General features: G+C 35.6%; 1 protein-coding gene across 4 annotated transcripts in view; it reads left to right on the top strand.

The window, feature by feature from the left end:
* The window catches only part of PDE3A (phosphodiesterase 3A), a 316,302-nt gene that overhangs the window by 139,717 nt on the left and 156,093 nt on the right, over positions 1-20,492 (top strand). The window lies entirely within an intron of this gene.

Raw genomic sequence — 20,492 nt, 5'->3', positions numbered from 1 at the left:
AGTTGCTTCTTCCTTAGCAAATACAAGTGCTTAGGCTAAACCTGTCTGAGATTTTAGCTCAAAAGGAAGTGCTCCATTCTTTAAGTTTAGATTTCATTCCAAATGTGTAAACAGAAATTACTTTCTATAGTCCTTTATTTATGGCCTATTATTTGAGATCCCGATACAGTAAATTTATCATGCATTAGGTCATTAGACAATGACATGGTTGTGTGTGGTACATGTTCAATTTTTTGGAAAAGGAGACCTAGGAGTCTCCTTTTCTCCTGCTGCTAACTTTGAAAGCTTTTCTGAATCATTTTCGTTTGTCACTGTACCTCATTTACTCATCTGCAGATTGCATATGATCACTCAATCTGTCTTACTCAACTGCTAGACTAATAAGATCACAATGAAAAATGTTCTATAAAGTATAGAGCTCTCTTTCTATACAGCATACCTTTTTAAGTCTTCTCAACATGGAGGGGGTGGGCTTTTGTACTGAAGTGTTTTATTTACTTTAATGTAAACATGTACCATGGTGAATCTTTGCACATTACTGCAAAGAACTCAGTGTTTAGTAATACCATACCTAATATTGCCTCAAATGTTAAACTTTATGGTAAATTAGACAAAGAAGATTTATTATGCCATTTGTTTTTTTGAATGGTAATGTTAGTCCAAGTGCCAGTTGATGGTCTCACTATTCTTTCCATAGTTCTGTTACATAAATGTGAAACTTTAATACCTAAATAATTCTAAATATACCTTTAATGAGGAAGTCTTCAGGACAATGGTTTTCCAAGTTATTCTGTGACAGAAGGCTTTTTGCAAGAAAATATTGCACGGAGCTGCCATATATAAAACAAATATACGTGGAGCTACTCTGGTTGTATAAGACAATACGGCACCAAGTCCTTTGGTTAGTGCCCCCAAAACACATATTCCAGTGTCTGCTAATGTCACTGGTTTCTAGGAAACACAGTGGGTTTCAGTGGATGGGTTATTAATTTGGAAAATATTTAATAAGTATTAAAATATGCCAAATAATATATATTGGTATCAAGGAGCTATGGGAACTCTAAAGAGAGAGAGATAGAGAGAGAGAGAGAGAGAGAGAGAGTGTGTGTGTGTAGCATGTTAAACAAATGTGTTCTCCAAAAATTTATTTTGTAAATGTTAATGCCAAGTCAGTGTTTATTCTCTGAGCTAACCTCACCTATAAAACCATAACACGTAAAAGTTAACACTTCAAATTGTTTCCTTGAAAGTTATACTGTAAACTTTAAAAACATGTATTTCATATATTGTTTCTATAATATGCATTATACACACAGTATTTCATTCTAATATAACATTCTGCATAATTTTGAAAGTCTTTTCTGCATCTTTCCCCCAAAAACAAAGAATAAGAGGCTATAGTGTTGGGCATTTAATGCCTGAATGAGTACATGAAACATTTTTATTAATCATCTTATGAAAGAAATATTTCACAAGATTTTTTTTGTCAAAATAACATATATAGGTTAGGTTGTAATAAGAAATCTTATAGTTGCATTTTTTCTCAAGCTTGGCATATTTTGTAGCCATTTCCAATTTCATAGTAGAATTTAGAATTTGATTCATACATACCTTCAGAAGTGACGTTCGATACTTTAGCCTGGTTAATTGTCTAGGATGTGCATCTTGTGTAATTATGAATAGACTTAAAATGGATAAGAGAAGTGACATATAAAACTTTTAAGGACGAATATTTGGTAAGAGAGAGAGAATTCTATTTGTTTTTGAAAAATATGGCATCAAGTGAATCCATTATTTTTATGTTATGTTTTAGAGAAATTGATTACTTCATGTTTCACATAGGTACACAATTTAGCACCTGTCTGTCATCAAAATAAAATATCTTGTGAGAAACAGGTAATTTTTCAAGAAGATTACTTATTTAGTAAATAAAAATCATAAAATGTTTTAAACATTTTGGCTCAAAATTTAAAAGGCCACATATGTTTTCATTCTTTATAAAAGGTTATTAATTTAGTTTTAAATTTAATTCACATAAAAGGTATTTATTATGATACTAGGGGGTAATTGCACAGTTCTGCATTCACTTCTTAGATTTCTTTTTTCCCCGTCATCCCAGAAGCCAGAATGTAAGCTACGTTTCTGTTTGTACTGGGCCTTTGAGAGACTACACTGTATAGCTAATGGAAAAACTTGCATATGTGTCCAAGTTCTGCCTCTTCTAAAATTAATTGGCATAAAGGAAGTTGGTTAGCCACAGAGAGTTTCTTAGGCTTTCTCAACTTAATTTATTAGTCCCTAGAAAGTTCAAGTCTGTAAATACTAGGAGTTTTTACAAGGAGGTTATAAAGAAGTAAATGACAAGGTATTTGAAAGTGCATGACATTGTGTATGACGTATATTAATTGACCAATCAATGCTTTACATCCCCTGATCTATTAACTAGAAATTAAATGGCAGGTAGATAACTCCTAAGTTTATATCAACAATTTCTCCTCTTCTGAATTCCACACTCATATATCCAGTTGCAATAATTGGCTTCTTGAGTTAGATATCTAATAGACATCTCATACTTTTCCAATTATTGCCTCCAAATCTCCTCCATCCTTTATAAGATGGCAACTCCAGCCTTTCAGTTCCTCTGTCAGAAATCCTGAAGGCATCCCTGACTCCTGTTTCTCTCTCACACCTCACCTCCAATCTCCATTAGTCCTCCTTGCAGAATAATCCAGAATCTGACATTTCTTCCCATCTCTACTGCTGTAACTCTAGTCAGGCTGGTATAATGCCTAGCCCTGATTACTACAGAAACCTCATAGCATTTCTCTTGGCTTCCACCTTTCCCTCGCTATCTATCCACAACATACTAGCTTGAGTGATCCTTTCAGAACCCGAATCTGTTCATGTCAGTCCTCTGCTCAAAACCCTCCAAATGGTTCCCATGTTAGACCTTACAATTGCCTACACAGCCTTGCAGTTGGGCTCTTTTTTCTTTGTTGCTACCTCATCTCTCATTACCTTTCTCCTCACTTACTCTGAAGCAGCTATACTTATCCTTACTATTCTTTGTGCATGCCAGGCACATTCTCATTGTGCTGGTTGTTTTCTTTGCCTGGATCGCTTTCTCCCCAGTTATCCCCATAGCTCACTTCCTCTCTGCCTGTGTCTTCAAGTCTTTGATTCAGTGCAACTTCTGTATGCCTGATCTGTCATGCAGGACTCCCATTTCAAATGGAAACCCCACCGTCCTTCATACCAGCCCAGCCCTCTTTATCATACTCTAAAGGACTTCTAACGCCTGCTAAAATTTACTCATATATTTTTTAATTTTTTCACTTGAATATGAGCTGTACAATGTTAACTCTGTGTGTGTGTGTGTGTGTGTGTGTGTGTGTGTGTGTGTGTTTCAGTTTTGTCAACTGATATTTCCCAAGCATCTAGAACGGTGTCTGGCACATAATGGTTGCTCAATAAATACTTTTGGAATGATTTGGTTAAACAGCAATTTGATTAGAAAAATGCATTCTTGGAGTTCTTTCATTTCGTGCGGTGTTGCTTATTTAAAAGGAATCAACAGATTGACAAGAAAAAAAAAACCATTCAAAAGTGGGCAAAGGATATGAACAGACACTTTTTTAAAAAGAAGACATACATGAGGCCAACAAACATATGAAAAAATGCTCATCATCACTGGTCATTAGAGAAATGCAAATCAAAACTACATTGAGATACCATCTCACACCAGTTAGAATGGTGATCATTAAAATAATCTGGAGACAACAGATGCTGGAGAGGATGTGGACAAATAGGAACACTTTTACACTGTTGGTGGGAGTGTAAACTAGTTCAACCATTGTGGAAGATAGTGTGGCGATTCCTCAAGGACCTAGAAATAGAAATTCCATTTGACCCAGCAATCCCGTTACTGGGTGTATACCCAAAGGATTTTAAATCATTCTATTATAAATGCACAGGTATGTTCATTGCAATACTGTTTACAACAGCAAAGACTTGGAACCAACCCAAATGCTCACTGATGATAGACTGAACAGGGGAAATGTGGCACATATATACGATAGAATACTATGCAGCCATAAAAAACAATGAGTTCGTGTCCTTTGTAGGGACATGGATGAACCTGGAAACCATCATTCTCAGCAAACTAACACAAGAACAGAAAATCAAACACTGTATGTTCTCACTCATAGGCTGGTGTTGAATAATGAGAACACATGGACACAGGGAGGGGAGCATCATCGCATACTGGGGTCTGTGGGGGGGTTCTAGGAGAGGGACAGTAGGGGGTAGGGAGTTGGGAAAGGATAACATGGGGAGAAATGCCAGATATAGGTGATGGGGATGGAGGCAGCAAACCACATTGCCATGGATGTGCCTGTGCACCAATCAGGCATGTGCTTCACATGTACCCCAGAACCTAAAGTGCAATTTTATATATATGAAAAAATTTAATCTATTTAGACATCACATCTTTTAGAGTAGCCAGTTTGAAATTTGGCAAACAACTTGAAAGCAACCTAGATCGCAGTTAGAATATGGTGGTAGCTTTGCAATTGTACCACCTGGGATCAGTTCCTATTTCTGCCACATAAAAAGCTCATTGTAGTGATCAATTTCTCAGACTTTGTGTGAGCTCGAATACTTGAAATAATTAACCAAGTAGTTGATACCAAAAAAAGAAAAATCTGGGTTTCTATGTTTTTGAAGTTTTTCTCCAGTACTTGTTTTTTAAGTATCAAAAATCCATACATGTGGGTATTAGTTTTATTATTGGGGAGGCCATTCTTATAAGATAAGGAATTATATCTTTAAAGGAAAACAAAATTTCATTATACTTTGTTGACGTAAGTATTTCTCATATGTAGCCGGCATTTTTCACTCACTAACATGTGTATTCTGTCACCATATTTCAAACTGCCCTTCTTATGCTGGATTTGTGACATCGTGCGTCATCAAGAGCTGTTCTCAGAAACGCAGATTCAGTTATGTCTAACAAACAGGCCAAATATCTAATCTGCCACCATTAGAGCTATATTAATCTGCTTCTATCCAGTGGAGCCTTGGCTTGGATCACAGAAGGAAACACCACATCTGTGTCCGCAGCTGTTGCCTTTTAAACAGGACCCATAGCATGATATTCTGGACAAGGGGATTTTAAAGTGTCTAGTTTTAGAAGTTGGGCAAAGCCTTTCCTTTAGTGTTCTGGGCTTCTAGCTCACCACCCATTTTTCCCCTTACAGAATGTTCGCTTTCTGTCTTCTGGGCACCCCTACATTAGTTTCTGTTGCCCTTATTAAAACCTCTTTTCTAGAAGCAATCTATTATTTTGGCCTCGTAAGAACTATTTACCCTAGAAGTGTTTGTTTTTATATCTTAATTTTTAAAGAGTAATTTCAATAAAAACTTACATTAATAAGATGTAGGAAAACTATTTTAAAAGGGTCTTTTTGGCACTATAAAAATCCCAGCAGGTAGCTCTGCCTACTTTTTTGTTTTATAATATCTATTGTAGCCTCTGTTGTTTTTTATTTTTATTTTTGTCACTAGATGATAATGTTTTCCTTCTGGTTGTTAAATGGCTTTTCTTCTTTTTAGTGCCACTTAGAAAATCTAGAAATAAACACAAAATGAAAATCATATATATTTTTACCATTCGCTAGGAACCAAAATAATGCTGGTCTTTTAATTCATGCTTACTAGAATTGGGGGAGATATTTAACTTACTCTTAAATGTGATAGGTAGAAAAAGTAGCTTATTTATTATAAAGTTGAACATTTTATGTTGTTTAGCCATTTGTATTTTTTCTCATGAACTGTCTGCTCATTTATATTTTAAACATTAATATTTACTTTATGTGATAAAGCATTTCAAATGTGTTGCTTGACATACATTTAACATAGTTTTGAAATGGAAATTTTTAATCATTTTATGGTAGACATTATTTCATTTTAAAAATTCTAAAATCGGCTTAGCAACATATTTTGTCGGTATTTTCTTCTAAACTTTTTCGTTTAACTGATTTTTAACATAGTTATTGAATACTTTTGGAATTCAGTTATACAAATGGTAGTTTGCATATAATAAGCAAATTGTGTTTTTCCCCCCAAATTGCTGTACAAATTTGTCAGCCAGTTTAGTTGAATAATGTATATTCTTTTCTGTTGGTGTGTGATATGTTAGATCAATTAAAATAAATTTCACTAGAATTAGCAAACTAGGTATAACTTGACTCTGTTTAATTAGAGGTAGAAGCCAGATAGTACAGTAGAGAAATGGATGGCAGTTCAGAATTCTGAAATATGAAGAAAAATAGAAAAAGAGAGAAATAGCAGGAAGTGGTTTTAGAGATAAAAATCTGTATTTGCAAAAAGAGAGGGACTCAAGTTTGTATGCTGAGGGCAAATCGAGGGCTGAGATGGAGAATGTGAAGACACAGGAGATATTAGGCAAAAGATTGATGAAACTATATATTGGAAAAGGCAGGAAAAGGGAGTGTAACCCCCAGATGGATCTGTTAACATGGGGTAAAGATGAATACTGTTTCCTCTATAGTAATAGAAGATACAGTTATGGTGCAGGTAGGTTTTTAGGAAGCAGGGCCTGAAGTTCAGGAAGATTACATAGCATGTCCTCTGTTTCTTCTATAAATTAAGAAGGGAAGCATTTTCTGAGAGTAAAGAGGAAGGAAGGTCATGCATCTTACATGTGTCTTCTCCTTCATTCATTTGCTAAAAATGCTTATTGAATGTTGCCATGTGCCATGTTCTGTGTTAAGACTAGAAAAAGTTACCAAAAATGCAGTGCGCGGTGGAGTCTATCAAACCACTTCAGTCATGAGTCAACCAGGCAGCCACATGAAGAAAAAGACTCTGTTACTTTTCCAGTGCAACATCGAAGTCACCATTGATTGAAAAATGAGATCTGCTTTACGAGGTGTTGCCAGTTTGGGGAAAACATTTTCAGTTTAGTTGATGGCATCAAAAATTTTTTAAAGGCTTCATGTTGCTACAGATGGATAGATATGAAACCAGAGGTTAGTTTATACACATATATTTTCTTGCTCTATATACTGGAGTGTAGTACCTGGAGTACGTTCCAGTAGAAGGGATCATACCTAGCCCTGGGTTCATGATTTCTAATATTTTTTCAAATTAAAGGAATCAGAGATCTGTGAAAAAGTGACTTATTCTAGGAATGGTTCAGAAATATACAAGAAAAGTTTGGAGTATCTTTTGGTGCCCATAAATTAGGAAATACACACACACACACACACACACACACACACACACACACACACACACAGTGATGGCGGTATGTGGATTGGACACAGAAGCCAACTGAAAGAGTTCCCAATGGCTAAACAACCTAAGAAATAAAATGAATGATGTAGTATTAGATTGTAGCCCGAAGTATCAAATAACTATTCATGATCCCATACTAGTAGAAATGATTAAAAATAAATAGATGGGCTAAATAGCATGTCTCATGTAATAGAATTCCAAGTAGTTTATGTGGATATTGTCCCCCTTAATGCTGTATAGTATAACACCCCATTCCTTAAGTGTGGACTACTCAGAGTAGTTCCTTTCAAAGAGTACAGGAGAGAAATGGGCAAAGAGAGAGACTCTACGTTGGAGAAACGTGACAAACACCACCTCAGCAGATGATCAAGGTGACCATCACAATAAGTCATGTTGATAGTATAGACCTATAATATAATGGGATTAGAATGCCAGTTTGCCTATATGGTTGTTTTTCCCCTAATTTATAACTCCATCTTATGAAAAACAATTCAGACAAACCTGTTTGAGGGATATTCTACAATATACATGGTGAGCATTAAAACTGTCAAAGTCACGAAAAACAAAGTCAGAAAAAACTGTCAGTCAGTAGGAACCCGAGGAGACGTAAAGACCAAATGTATTGTAACATCCTAGATAATATCCTGGGACAGAAAAAAGACAATAGCTAAAAACTAAGTATATCTGAGTAAAGTTTTGGTTGCATGTAATAATATATCACTGTGGTCCTTTAGTTACAACAAATGTACCATACTAATATGTTAATAGCAGGGAAAACTGAAGGGGTCTACTGGTGGGGGGTGCAGTATATGAGACTATGCTATCTTCAAAACTTTTTTGTAGAAAGCCATCCTAAAATAGAAATTTTGTTAAAAAACAAAAAAACCACTCTGCAAGGTATACACTCGTTAGTTATTACGAAGCTGCTCTTATACCAAGAGATGACAAATTCAGTAAGTACTATTTTGAAAAAGAGGTCCTTTGTAGAGGCCCCAGAAACTGATGGAGTGATATCTTTTTCTTTCATATCTTTCAGCACAAGAACCAGGTAAAAAGTCAACATTTTACAATGTTACTGCTTGGGGTTTAGAAAATATCATCTCCCAGAAAGGTTCTATTTGCTTATTTTTAATTACACATTGGAATATCTGGCAGCACATAGCACATTTTAAGCTCTAAGTGAAATGATTTTCCAGGAGTTTCTGGGCATATTAGAGCCTACATTTACCATTATGAGAGGCACCTTAATACTGCTTAGTAAATTGCAACTTCATCACATTAGGTAGTGTCCTGTTGCTGTAGAGTGATGACATTTAGAAGTGCTAGGCTCCGAGGAAATTGTTCACTGGGAGAAAAAGACTCAAGGTAAAGCATATTATTTATTACTATTGTGGTAACACCTATCATGATATAAATATAAGCATTTAATAATGCAGTGTTATAATAGAAGTCACAAGATTCTTGTTCTTACTACTCTGGGCTTCCTATAAATAAATGTATTTCATTCTTTTCACAGAATTAAGTACACAGAATTATTTCTGCTTTGCCAAAGGATGTTGCCAAAAGCCTGCTCCTCTTCTGCCTACGTATATATTTTTAAATGTAATATATTCCTTTGAGCAGTGATTGTCAGTCTTTCGTGTTTTACATTTTGTCATATGCTATATTGAAAATTTTAGGTCCTGCTATTATAGAATCAAACCATGTTTATAGTTTTCACATTTCTATTATAAATTTATATGATTTTGGTAGTAAACTATGTTAATACAGTATACTAGAAATAGTTGTAGGTGTTGAGTAGACTAGAGAAAATAGGTGATTTGGTAAAATATTGTCTATTTTTATAATGCCTGCTGACCAACATTTAAAAAATCATAGTTTCATATAATGAGAAAAATTGTCCCAAAAAGCATAATATGGGGAGTGAGAAAAAAAATCCAAGTATGTGTCCTCAGATTATTTATAAAAATTATTTATGTCCCATTTATATTATCTCTGTGTCCCTCTGGTGGCGTCAATGTTACCTGGAAAGAGAGTCTAGAACAGCGTTTCTTATTTCATGTATCAATTTACTAGTTGTTTCTGGGAGTGACTTAATGACAACAGAAGAGCCTTTGTACTAAGAACATTTGTCGTGTTAAGTGATAAATATTGATAGAATACTTTTCTTCATTTTTAATGCAAAAATTCTAGGTATGAATCTCAAAGAAATATATAGTCTGTGCATTGTTTAAATGTCTTTTCTATGCTTAAATATTTAATTGAGCTGAACTCAAGACTGCATAACGGACTTAAAGTTTGTGGTAGTTTTGGATTGTGCTCTCAGGATGCTCACAGCTCAGTAAGGGGCTAGGCACCTAAGCAGATAATTTCGATAGATATTTTCTAATGCAATGATACAAGTGAGTGTATTGTGTTTGGATAGGGATGGGCCTAGAAAGTTGTTTAAAGAAGTCGAAGTGGTAAGGCTTTGAATTGTGTTTTAAAAAGGTAGACAGGTGGGAGCAAGAAAGTATTTAAGGCAGAAAGAGCAAGAAGCAAACAATGATGAAAATGCAGGGAAATCACACCCCGTTTTTTGTCATGGAAGCAACAGTTGCTAGGGCCCATGTGGTAGGAAAGGCCAAGTCGTCAAGTCATGGAGGGTTTTCATACCATGTTTAAGATCCTTTATTCTGTCATGGAGAACCAGGCTATTCCAGATCAGAGTTGCATTTTTTTTTTTTTTTTTTTTTTTTTGAGATTAGGTCTTACTCTGTCGTCCAGGCTGGAGTGTAGTGGTATGATCTCTGCTCACTGTAATCTCTACCTCCTGGGTTCAAGCAATTCTCCTGCCTCAGCCTCCAAAGCAGAGTAGTTGGGACTATAGGCATGCACCACCATGTCCATTTTTAGTAGAGAGGGGGTTTCACCATGTTTTCAAGGCTGGTCTTGAACTTTGGCCTCAGGTGATCCACCTGCCTTGACATCCCAAAGTGCTGGGATTACGGCATGAGCCACCATGCCTGGTTTCAAAGTTGTGTTTCCCATCTGCTACATCATTCTGGCTCTGTGATTGGCAAGAACCACAAATTTAAAATATAAAGTTTGGAGGTAGGAAAATCACAATTGCCATAAACCATGGGACTCATGAGGAGTCCTCAACTCCTGGAGTGGAAATAGGAGTAGAGATATTGGATGTAGATGAGATGGTTGGTAGTACACCTGAATACTTGTATACTTGGAGATTGGATGGTTAAAAGAAGCATGTAAGAAACAACACAAAAGAAGAGATGTTTGATGAGTGACTGGGGTGGTTGGGACAGATGAAAAATTCATTTGGAACTTCAGCTTAAGGTCATGAGAGACATTTGAGTTGAGAAGTCCAACAAAATAATCTGAAGTTCAAGATGGAGATGTTTTAGATTTGGATAATAATAATAAATATTGAGGGTAAAATTGACTTTCTCTAAAAAGTTCTAGATTTTTGTTTCTTTTAGACCACCATTTTGTGAGGTAATTTCCCATGGTACAGTGACTGAATTAGTAATAATGTTTGAAGGGTTTGTGTTTATACAGATTCTCCTCAACTTGTGATGGGGTTACGCCCTGATAAACCTATTCTAGGTTTCTTATGAAAATATCGTAAGTTGAAAATGCATTCAATATACTTAACCTACCAATCATCATAGGTTAGGCTAGCCTGTCGTAAATGCTTAAGTACTCAGAAGACCTAGTAGCCTACAATTGTGAAAAGTCATCTAACACAAAGCCTATTTTATAATAAAGTGTTAATATCTCTTGTAATTTATTGAAGACTTTATTCAAAGTGAAAAGCAAAATGGTTACATGGATACTTGAAGTACGGCTTCTCCTGAGTGTGTGTTGGCTTCACTCTACTGTAAAATGGAAAAATCAAGAGTGGAAACTTAGTTAAGTCAGGGACTGTCTGTAAAATTTCTATCAAATTAAAACAGAAAAATCTAAAATAATACTTTAGACATTTTTGTTAATCTTAGAAAATATCAGATACTAATGATATAATAAACTTTTGTTATTTATTTCCACTAAAGCATAATTTTCAGCTCTAGAGATAATTTTTCCTTTGTTAAAATATAATTTTTGAAAAGGTAAAATTATGATTTATTGGGACATAAAATAAACATAAGTCAGGTTTTTAAACTCAAAAGTTTTAAAGTTTATGAGGGAATCAGTAAGATGTTAAAATCAGGTCAAAGGAGAATATGACTCAAAAATCTGTATTTTCAATCAACCTAAATGAATTTGAATTGCTATGAACAGTGTCTTTTGCACTGTCATGGACAAAAAAACTTTGCATTGCTGTAAGTTTGGTCTAACTTAAGGTTCATCCCTAGTATTGTTAAAAAGTCTAGTAAAAATAATCAGAAATACACATTCTATGTGTTTAATAAAATCCCCACAAGACTTGCCAGAAATTCCTCAGAATTCAATTGAAAAGACACTGAGTAATTTCTTTTGTTCATTTCCTGACACTGTGAAGAACATAGTAAGAAACCTTGAAGAACTTTTGAAATAGTTATATGATGTCCATCTCAAGAAGCCACAGTCTTTTTTAATGGTAGCCACCCCTCAATGTTACAACATCGCTAAAGAGAATTTGTTTTTGAAAGGCAGAAAATAAACTATTTCATGAGTAATAGCAATTTATCATTGTCTAACACATACAAAATCCATCAATGACATTTACTTTCTCTGAAAAAGGTATTAGCTCTTGGGATGGTTGCAAATATGTTTTGTATTATTTTCCTTAATCTACAAACTGTTGGATGTAGTTTTCCCAGTTGTATTAATTTCTCATGGAATTTGTGGAAATACATACTAAAAATTACTTTAGCATTTTCAAGATTTTCAGATTTTTATGACCTTTTTATCTGTTTCCTACATTAGTATATATATATGTTATATTAAACTGTAAGGACCACACAGTTTTGACACATCTGATAGAGATTCCACTGAAGTTTTACTGACATGATTGAAACAATTTAGACTGATTTCAGTCCATTTATCAGTCAGTAGGACTTTAAATAATGCCACTAAATAAGATTAAAATATTTCTGAGTTATAATACTACCAACTTAAAGCACCGTTGCCTTTTTTGGCTTGTTTCAAAAAAGAAGAGGTAGTGAATATAACACACACCTGGGACTAAGAAAACTAATTTGTAAGTCCCACCTCCTCCACTAACCATCTGTAAGTCTGTTACACTTGCAGTGGCTTCCAATCTTGGCTGCATACTAAAATAACATGGGGATATGTAAAAATCCCAGTGCTCAGGTTTTCCCCTAAAACAGTTAAACCCATGTCTCTGGTGGTGAGACACAGGGATTTTATTCCTGTTTGAAATTTTCGAAGAAGATATCAAAATCTGCAAGGCCTAATCAAATAAGTCAATAATACGCTTTTGCCTATACCTAATATTTTGCTCGTTTTTATTTTCAAATCATCCTAGGATATTATCATTGATTACTCAACTGATTGACATGGTTTGGAAAATAAAAAGGTATTTTGGAAGGAATAGTCTTCTTTTTTGTAAACTATGCAGGAAACTTCTATTAAATTCTCTAAATGTCATTGATCTCAATAAATCCGTGCATCATATGTGTAAATTATATTCTTTGTGTTGTGTTTAAAGTAAAGCATGATTGATAACATTTGATGTGAAAATATAAGCAATGACGGTAACTTCATCATTTCTAAAAGAACAAACCCTTGAGACAAAGAGTAGAAGTAATGTCAGTCCTGTTTCTACAACATTTGAGCTATGTGTCATTGAGAAAGTCATTTAAACTTTCTGATTCTTAATTTCCAGGTCTATAATTGTTATACTTTAGCTTTTCAGTTATAGATTTGTTTAGTGTTAACGTCACTCGCCTGAATTATAAGCTTATTGTTAGTTAAGCATCCTAGAAAAGGTTGAGAGACAGTGCAGCATAATAGAAAGCATATGGTGCCGGGCGCGGTGGCTCACGCCTGTAATCCCAGCACTTTGGGAGGCCGAGGCGGGTGGATCACGAGGTCAAGAGATCGAGACCATCCTGGTCAAAATGGTGAAACCCCGTCTCTACTAAAAATACAAAAAATTAGCTGGGCATGTTGGCGTATGCCTGTAATCCCAGCTACTCAGGAGGCTGAGGCAGGAGAATAGCCTGAACCCAGGAGGCGGAGGTTGCAGTGAGCCGAGATCGCGCCATTGCACTCCAGCCTGGGTAACAAGAGCAAAACTCCGTCTCAAAAGAAAAAAGAAAAAAAAAAAAAAAAAAAAAAAAGCATATGGTTTTTGGAATTTAGCTTGGCTTTCAGACATTAGTTATGTCTTATTAGCTGTGTGACTTTGGCATGTGACCTAACCGAAGTTTATGTAAAATTGTTTCAATAACATGTACCTGTCTTAGCCCATTTTGTGCTGCTGTAACAGAATACCTGACACTGGGTAATTTACAAAGAACAGAAATTAATTTCTAGAACAGTTCTAAAAGCTGAGGAGTTCAAGATTATGTTATCAATATCTGACAAGGCTCTTCTTGTTGGATCATCGAATGGCAGAAGGCAAAGAGAGGGCAAGAGGGGGCTGAACTCATCCTTTTGTAATGCTATGAATCCCATCCGTGAGGGTAGAGACCTCATGACCTATTCAACTCTTCAAGTACTGCATCTTAGTACTGTTACAATGGCATTTACATTTCAACATAATTTTGGAGAAGACAGATATTTAAACCTTGGCACTTTATTAGAAACTGTTTTAATAATTTAATGAGGCAATATATGTAAAGGGCCTATTATACTGCCTGGCATATAGGAGATACTGAAGAAATGGTTGTTGATAGCGATTATAATATACCACTACCATGTTAAATGTGTTTCTGATTGAATGACCTCAGAATATGTATCAAATATGTAATATACTGACTCCTTTTTTACAAAAGCAAGTGTTGATGAATATATCAAAGTCCTTAGCTTAAAAAGTCCACTTTACACATCTGTAGGTAGTGATTTGAGAAGTTCCTCGAAGACAATTGATATGTTGTATTAGATAATGACAAACTGGAAATGCTAGCCCTATGGACACTCAAACTTTAACTCTGGAAACTGGGTTACAATGCAAAGAATCGACAATAAACTGACCTTCCATGGAACATGTGGAATACTCTGACTAACTCAGAAATCCAAAGCAGAGTATCACTGATTTCCTTACTGATGTGGAATCTCACTTTTTTTTTTTTTTTTTTTTTTTTTTTTGCAGAACATGGCTTGCTTAGTATTTTCTGGGCAAGAGGCCATGCCAAGGAAAATTTCTGACCTTTCAAAACCTCCCAAAAGTAATGGGAGAAGTAATAACAATTATTATGGAAATGTAAAGACAGGTATTTTTTCTTTCATAGATTCTTATTCAAACTCATTTAAAGGGATGGGTATTAGGTATTCATTTTAGTGACGTCTCTGACTGTTCTGGATAGTGATACCTCAAGATCTTGCTTTATGTGAGGTCAATTACTGAGCCATTGGTGAATTTCATTTATTTCCTGTTTACTAGAGTGGCACTTAAAATATAAAGTGGAAATATAAAAGAAAACTATGATTTGTTTGATTTGTGTCTTGCAAAATGCTAGTGAAACAATCCTGTAATTTACACAGCTGGTTCTACTTCACATATATTTTCAATGTGCTATAATCAACATAGTCATTAGCTGGCATGTAGAATAACTACACATTTACACGTGTGAAAAATGAAGCCCCAGTGTCTGGTTTGTGCTGCATCATTTCTTTCAGGGTATGGGGTTCTCAAGTTATTTTCTAATATGATTTCTTTACATTTTTCAAGTTGTCTTCACTGTGATTAATTTAACCGTAAAAATGTTTATAAAAGTCCCATTCTAGAGACAGGCTCTCAACCATTATGTTATGGCCTCTTTGACTACAAAAGTCAAACCTTTTATTTTCTAATTTGTTAAGTTAAATATTTTTCTATGTAGTGAAGCTTAACTAATTACAGAGACCAGTGGGAATTTTGATGTCACTAACATAATTTACATTGAGATAAGTTTTATTTAAAAGAATGAGCTAAAATATTTTATTCTATGAGGCTGAAAACTATAGCTAGGTTGAGAAACTCTTTTCTTGCAATACAAATTATAGAATTTGAAAGCAGGAAGAGCATCTTGTTTTACTCCTCTTTGTACAGATGGGAAAAACAGCCCCAGGAGAGCACATGGTTTGCTCATGTCTCACAGGCGTTTACTGAATGGCAAAGTTGCCAGTAAAACCTTGTAGTTTGACTGTGTCAACAACAGAAATGTTTTCTTCTATTTCATACTTTCCAATGCAATTCTAGGAAATGGTTAGTGATTTTTGAAAGTTGCGTTTATTTCTTTCAGAGCAGCACTGCCGTTTGCTGTAGTTGTTATCATTACTACATACCCCCGTCGATTCAAAAAAGTTTGATTTAGCAACTAGCTTAATCTAGGTACCAGGAATAAAACATGACCAACAAAACAAGACACAGCCCTGCTTCTTGACCACTTTATACCATGAAGAAGGGGTTGGACTATGGGGATTACTGTGACACTTTAATCAACGGGGAGAATAGAGGATACTTTCCCTCTGAGTATATTTGGATTGCTTGGGTATACAAATGTTGTGTGATTATTGTAATTCCTATTCAGAATGTCTTTCTCAGTTGTATAATGGGCACCAGGATGACATAAATAAGCGTCTTTTAAAATTTATGCTGTATTTCTTACAGCTTCCTCCTATAGCAACCTGAATATTTATTATAATTTAATTCTACTGGATATCCTTAAGATTATATTTCTTTACAAATAAATAAAAATCACTGGAACGTGACCCCTGGGTTTGTTATTATAAAACTTAGCAATTATCTTAAATATCAGTTTTTCTCTCTTCAGGCTCATTCAGTAGGTCAGAAAAATGTCATGTGGAGCATTTTCCCTTTTCCCTGCCACTTTGACTGTGGTTGTTAAACTAGAATGGACATATCGATCTCTTCCTAACTTGTCAAATGCACATTCCTAGGTCCCAACCTTAGGATTATGACTAAATAAACCTGGGATCCTGAATGTGGTGCACAGAAATCCATTTAGTAATAACCTGTTTACGAAGAGACTCCTAATCTGGGTGGTCCAAGACACATTTGAGAAACACTGACTAGGCTATGTTCTTTTCTGAAGATAGACAGGGATTCATGTCTCCCTCCTTAGCAGCAGCTATTCTGTCATGGGTAATGCCTATATGCTATTTTAATATCAAAATATTTTTATCTCCCTAAGAATGGGGAGACACAGCATATTTGCCCTGCAAGAGTAAATTGCAAATAAAATTCTCAAGAATGAGACTGCTTTATAAAGAGAGATCTTCTCAATATTCAAATAAATTGCATAGAAATTTTTTTGCATGAATGAAGGCTAAGAATCAATTCCTTTTACAGCTTGAGGGGACATGTTTTGAAAGCTTTCTAATCTTTGCTATGACAATAACTGGACTTTTAGAGGGCTCATAGTTAGAGCTTCAAAGATGTTTAATACTGTAGAAAAAAAATAGGATTCATTTAGGAGAAGATCTCCAAGTATAAACAAATTTATCCCTTTACCTGTGGCTAAGAAAATAACTGAATTCAAAAAGAAAGCAAAAGCAATAGATATTTTGAATAGAAGACTGCTTTTTAAAATTAAGTAAACTGCTCTGTCATTTAAAAAAAAGCCTTCCTGATATTGGATTGGAGTATTTCCATTTTTGGAAACCAAGATTAATAGATATTTCGGATCTGAAGTATTTTTTCCTCCAACTTTTTCCTACTCTTGCATGTAAAAGAGAATGGTGACCTTTTCTTTTTTTTCTTTTTCTTTTTTTTTTTTTTGGTAAAAGAGTTAATAAATCACTTAATAATGTATTTAAATGAACAGAGGCATAATCAGATTTTTTTTTGAAAAAAAGGCTAATTATCTAGATGCAACACTGTTAAATAGAACTTTCTGTACTGATGGATTTTTTTTTAATATATCTATGTTATTGTAACTGGTAGCCACAGTCACATGTGGTTATTGCATCCATGAAGTGTAGCTAGTGCAACTGAGGAATTTCAGTTAATTTAATTGAACTTGCTACACGTGGTAAGTAATATTGATCTGTGTTGCTAGAAAAGAATCTGTAAAATGTTTTTTATAACTTTAGGGGTAGCAATTGTCATTTTTATGAGAGTGGGAAGTATAAGATTATTTACCGTTGTAGTTTATGTGACTACTGTTGTAGTTTATGTAGTTTATGGCTTCTTAAGGAGTAGTTCTTTAACTTGGCCATACTTATAAAGATAGTTATTATTTATTCTCTCTTTTTGTAATTCCCTCTCTTAAAGCAAGTAGTTATCATGGAGCAAGTCTGGAAACTCCTATTACACAACACCAGGAGTGGCCAAATTATGAACGGTGCACCCCTGGAGTTGTGCACACAGTATCTCTGGCTGCCCCATAAGCTGAGTCACTTGTCAAGGAAATGTCATATTCACATTTATGTGCTTGGTATGGAATTGATTACTGACAAATCTTTGTTAAATTAAGTAAGGAATGCATATCTCAATTTTGATAGCTGCAATAATAAAGGATAATGCTTTTAAAAAATAGGTGTTTATAGAACACATTGTATAAATGTTCTCTTTGATCTCTATACTCCTTAAGTTCTACATTTATAAAGTACCTGCTTTGTAGCAAGTATTAAATTTAATACAAAGATAATTTAGACACAGTATGCCCATTGCCGATTAATGAAGAAGGAAATGTAAATATGTCTACCGCATCACAAAGTAAATGCACTAATGAACATATGTGCAACATGCAGCTCCCAATAGCAAAGGAAGAGGAAGTCATTCTTGCCTGGTTGATTGATTTTCTCAGTCCTGTGGCAAAACAAAAAAGGCACACCGGAGAAGGAAGGCTGAATCAGAGAAATGACTTTTGAGGGTTTTGAAAAAAGAGCAGGAGCTGGCAGAGGGGTAGTGAGGAAGGTAAGGCCCGTGCTGCTCCAGGTACTTCCATAAGGGACATCATCTCACATCAGTTTCTCCATACTCCTCCAAGGTAGATGTCCTTAATTTTCATTTCAATGATGATGCAGCTGATTCACATTTAATGAGGTTTTCCCAAGGTGACATCGCTACTCAGTGAGGGTACTAAGCTTTGAACCTACGTAGGTTTAATGCTGAAGCCTGTGAATCGCACCATAGTCATTGGTATCAGTAATGAAAAATCCGGCATGTTTGGTGAAATTCAAGTAGTGCAGTATCACCAAAGCACAGGATACAAAAGAAGCAACTGAAGGGCTGGAATGGAGGCATGTGATGATGAAAAACCATCTATGCCATGACAAATTCACTGGACTCTTTTTGTGTTAAGTAATGTGTTTCCCTGGGTGGATTGGTTTCAGGCTGGCAATGACATCATGATTTCTAAAAAAATTCAGGAGCTAAAATCAACAGCAGATTTAGCTAATTATTTGACTTAAATTTCCATTCAAATTGGCTTTATTTTTTCCTGAAGACGCACTTGCTTAGAAGTGGTTGACTTCTATCCTGGTTTGTGCTGGTTATCAACCAACATAGGACTAAAAATTCATCATGAGTAGCCAGCCAAAAGACACATGCAGATGCTTAAGAAATATTTATAATTTATTTTCCTATGTCTGCCAATGGAATCAGAAGTTTTTGCTATATTGTGTTTTTGATTGTTGGCTTGCTTTACTGTATGCTTATGAAAACATAAAATAGCAGGACAACAGATTAAGTTGCCAAATAATTTCTAGGATTTGGCCCAAGGTTTCATGATCTCTCTGCTGCTTCTTGGCTTCCTATGCTCAGAAGCACCCACCATCAGCTGTCAGCCCTGTGGCAAAAGGAGGAATGGGGTCAGAGTCAGGCAAGCAGAAGGCAGAGCCAAGTGTTGTTCTGAGAAATACTAGCCTGTTTTTTATGCAGCAAGTTCTCTGCTTTGTATTTGGCAACCCCTGTGGGACTCATGCTGCAAAGGGGGATGATGATTTAAAATTGAGGGAGGAAATCCAGAGGGGAGACCTTGGCTCATGAAACATCCTCTTCACCTCTGTGATGGGCCATTCTTCATGTCCAACCCTACAGTTTGAACTCAAGAATGGCCCTGGCTTCTCCTGTGGATGAAAACATATTTTGTTCCAAGTGTCATTCCTTTTATTTGATGTATACCTTTTCCTTCTGCTTCAAATATATTCCTGGCCCAACTCCCTACTGTCTCCTGGAGCTTTTTCATTTTCTTGGGGTTGTAAGAATCAGGTTAACATGCAGGTGTCTAGAAACAGGCTGGCTGGCAGGAAGGAAACAGGTGGGCATGGTTTTAAATGTATGCACATCTTTTGCAGCCAGGAACTTCTACGCAATCTAGCTTCTATGAGATAAAATTTGTGGTAGGAAAGAGGACTGGTAACATCAATAATACAGATTTCTTTTAAGTCTAGAAAACCATAGATGTGGGGAGTGTAATCGAACATTTTAGACAGTCATTTTAAAGGTAAGTGAGTTTTAGTGTTAAAACATCCAATAGTACCATATATTAAACACATTTAATATAGAGATTTTCCAAACAGGCTTTGTGTGAGCAACATGGCTGTTTATTCAACTGGGTGCAGGTGGGCTAAGGCTGAAAAGCGTGTTAGTGAAGGGAAGTGGGATAGGAGTTGGTTTTATAGGTTGGGGCAAATCTTTTGGGGAGGGGGCAGGGGTGTTATGGAGTAAGATCAGTTACAGTGGTGGGGGTAGGGGCAAGGAGTATACGTTACCGTAAGTTCAGTTACAATGGCAGGTTGGGTAAGAGTAGTTAGGATGGTAGGGTGGGGTGAGTAGTATTCACAATATCATAATAACAGTTAAGATGACAGAGTGAGTTTAGAAGCTTAATGTCCGGGGAAAGCTCCCCTGGGTGATCAAGGATAATGGCAAACGCAGGCTGGGGTTTGGGGGTGATTTGCTGAGGCAGGCAAGACTCTAGACTTTCTGGGTCCGGACTTGCACATGGAGGCCTGACATTTAGTGGATTGAGTACTCAGCTGTGAATCAGTGATACTGAACATGTACACTGTCCTATCAATGTGTTTAATGATGACTGGCAATTGGTAATGCC

The sequence above is a fragment of the Saimiri boliviensis genome, chromosome 7 (assembly GCF_048565385.1).
Source record: "Saimiri boliviensis isolate mSaiBol1 chromosome 7, mSaiBol1.pri, whole genome shotgun sequence".
NCBI lineage: Eukaryota > Metazoa > Chordata > Mammalia > Primates > Cebidae > Saimiri > Saimiri boliviensis.
Note: the sequence above shows the minus strand (reverse complement) of the source record. Positions and strands in the feature narration are given on the sequence as shown.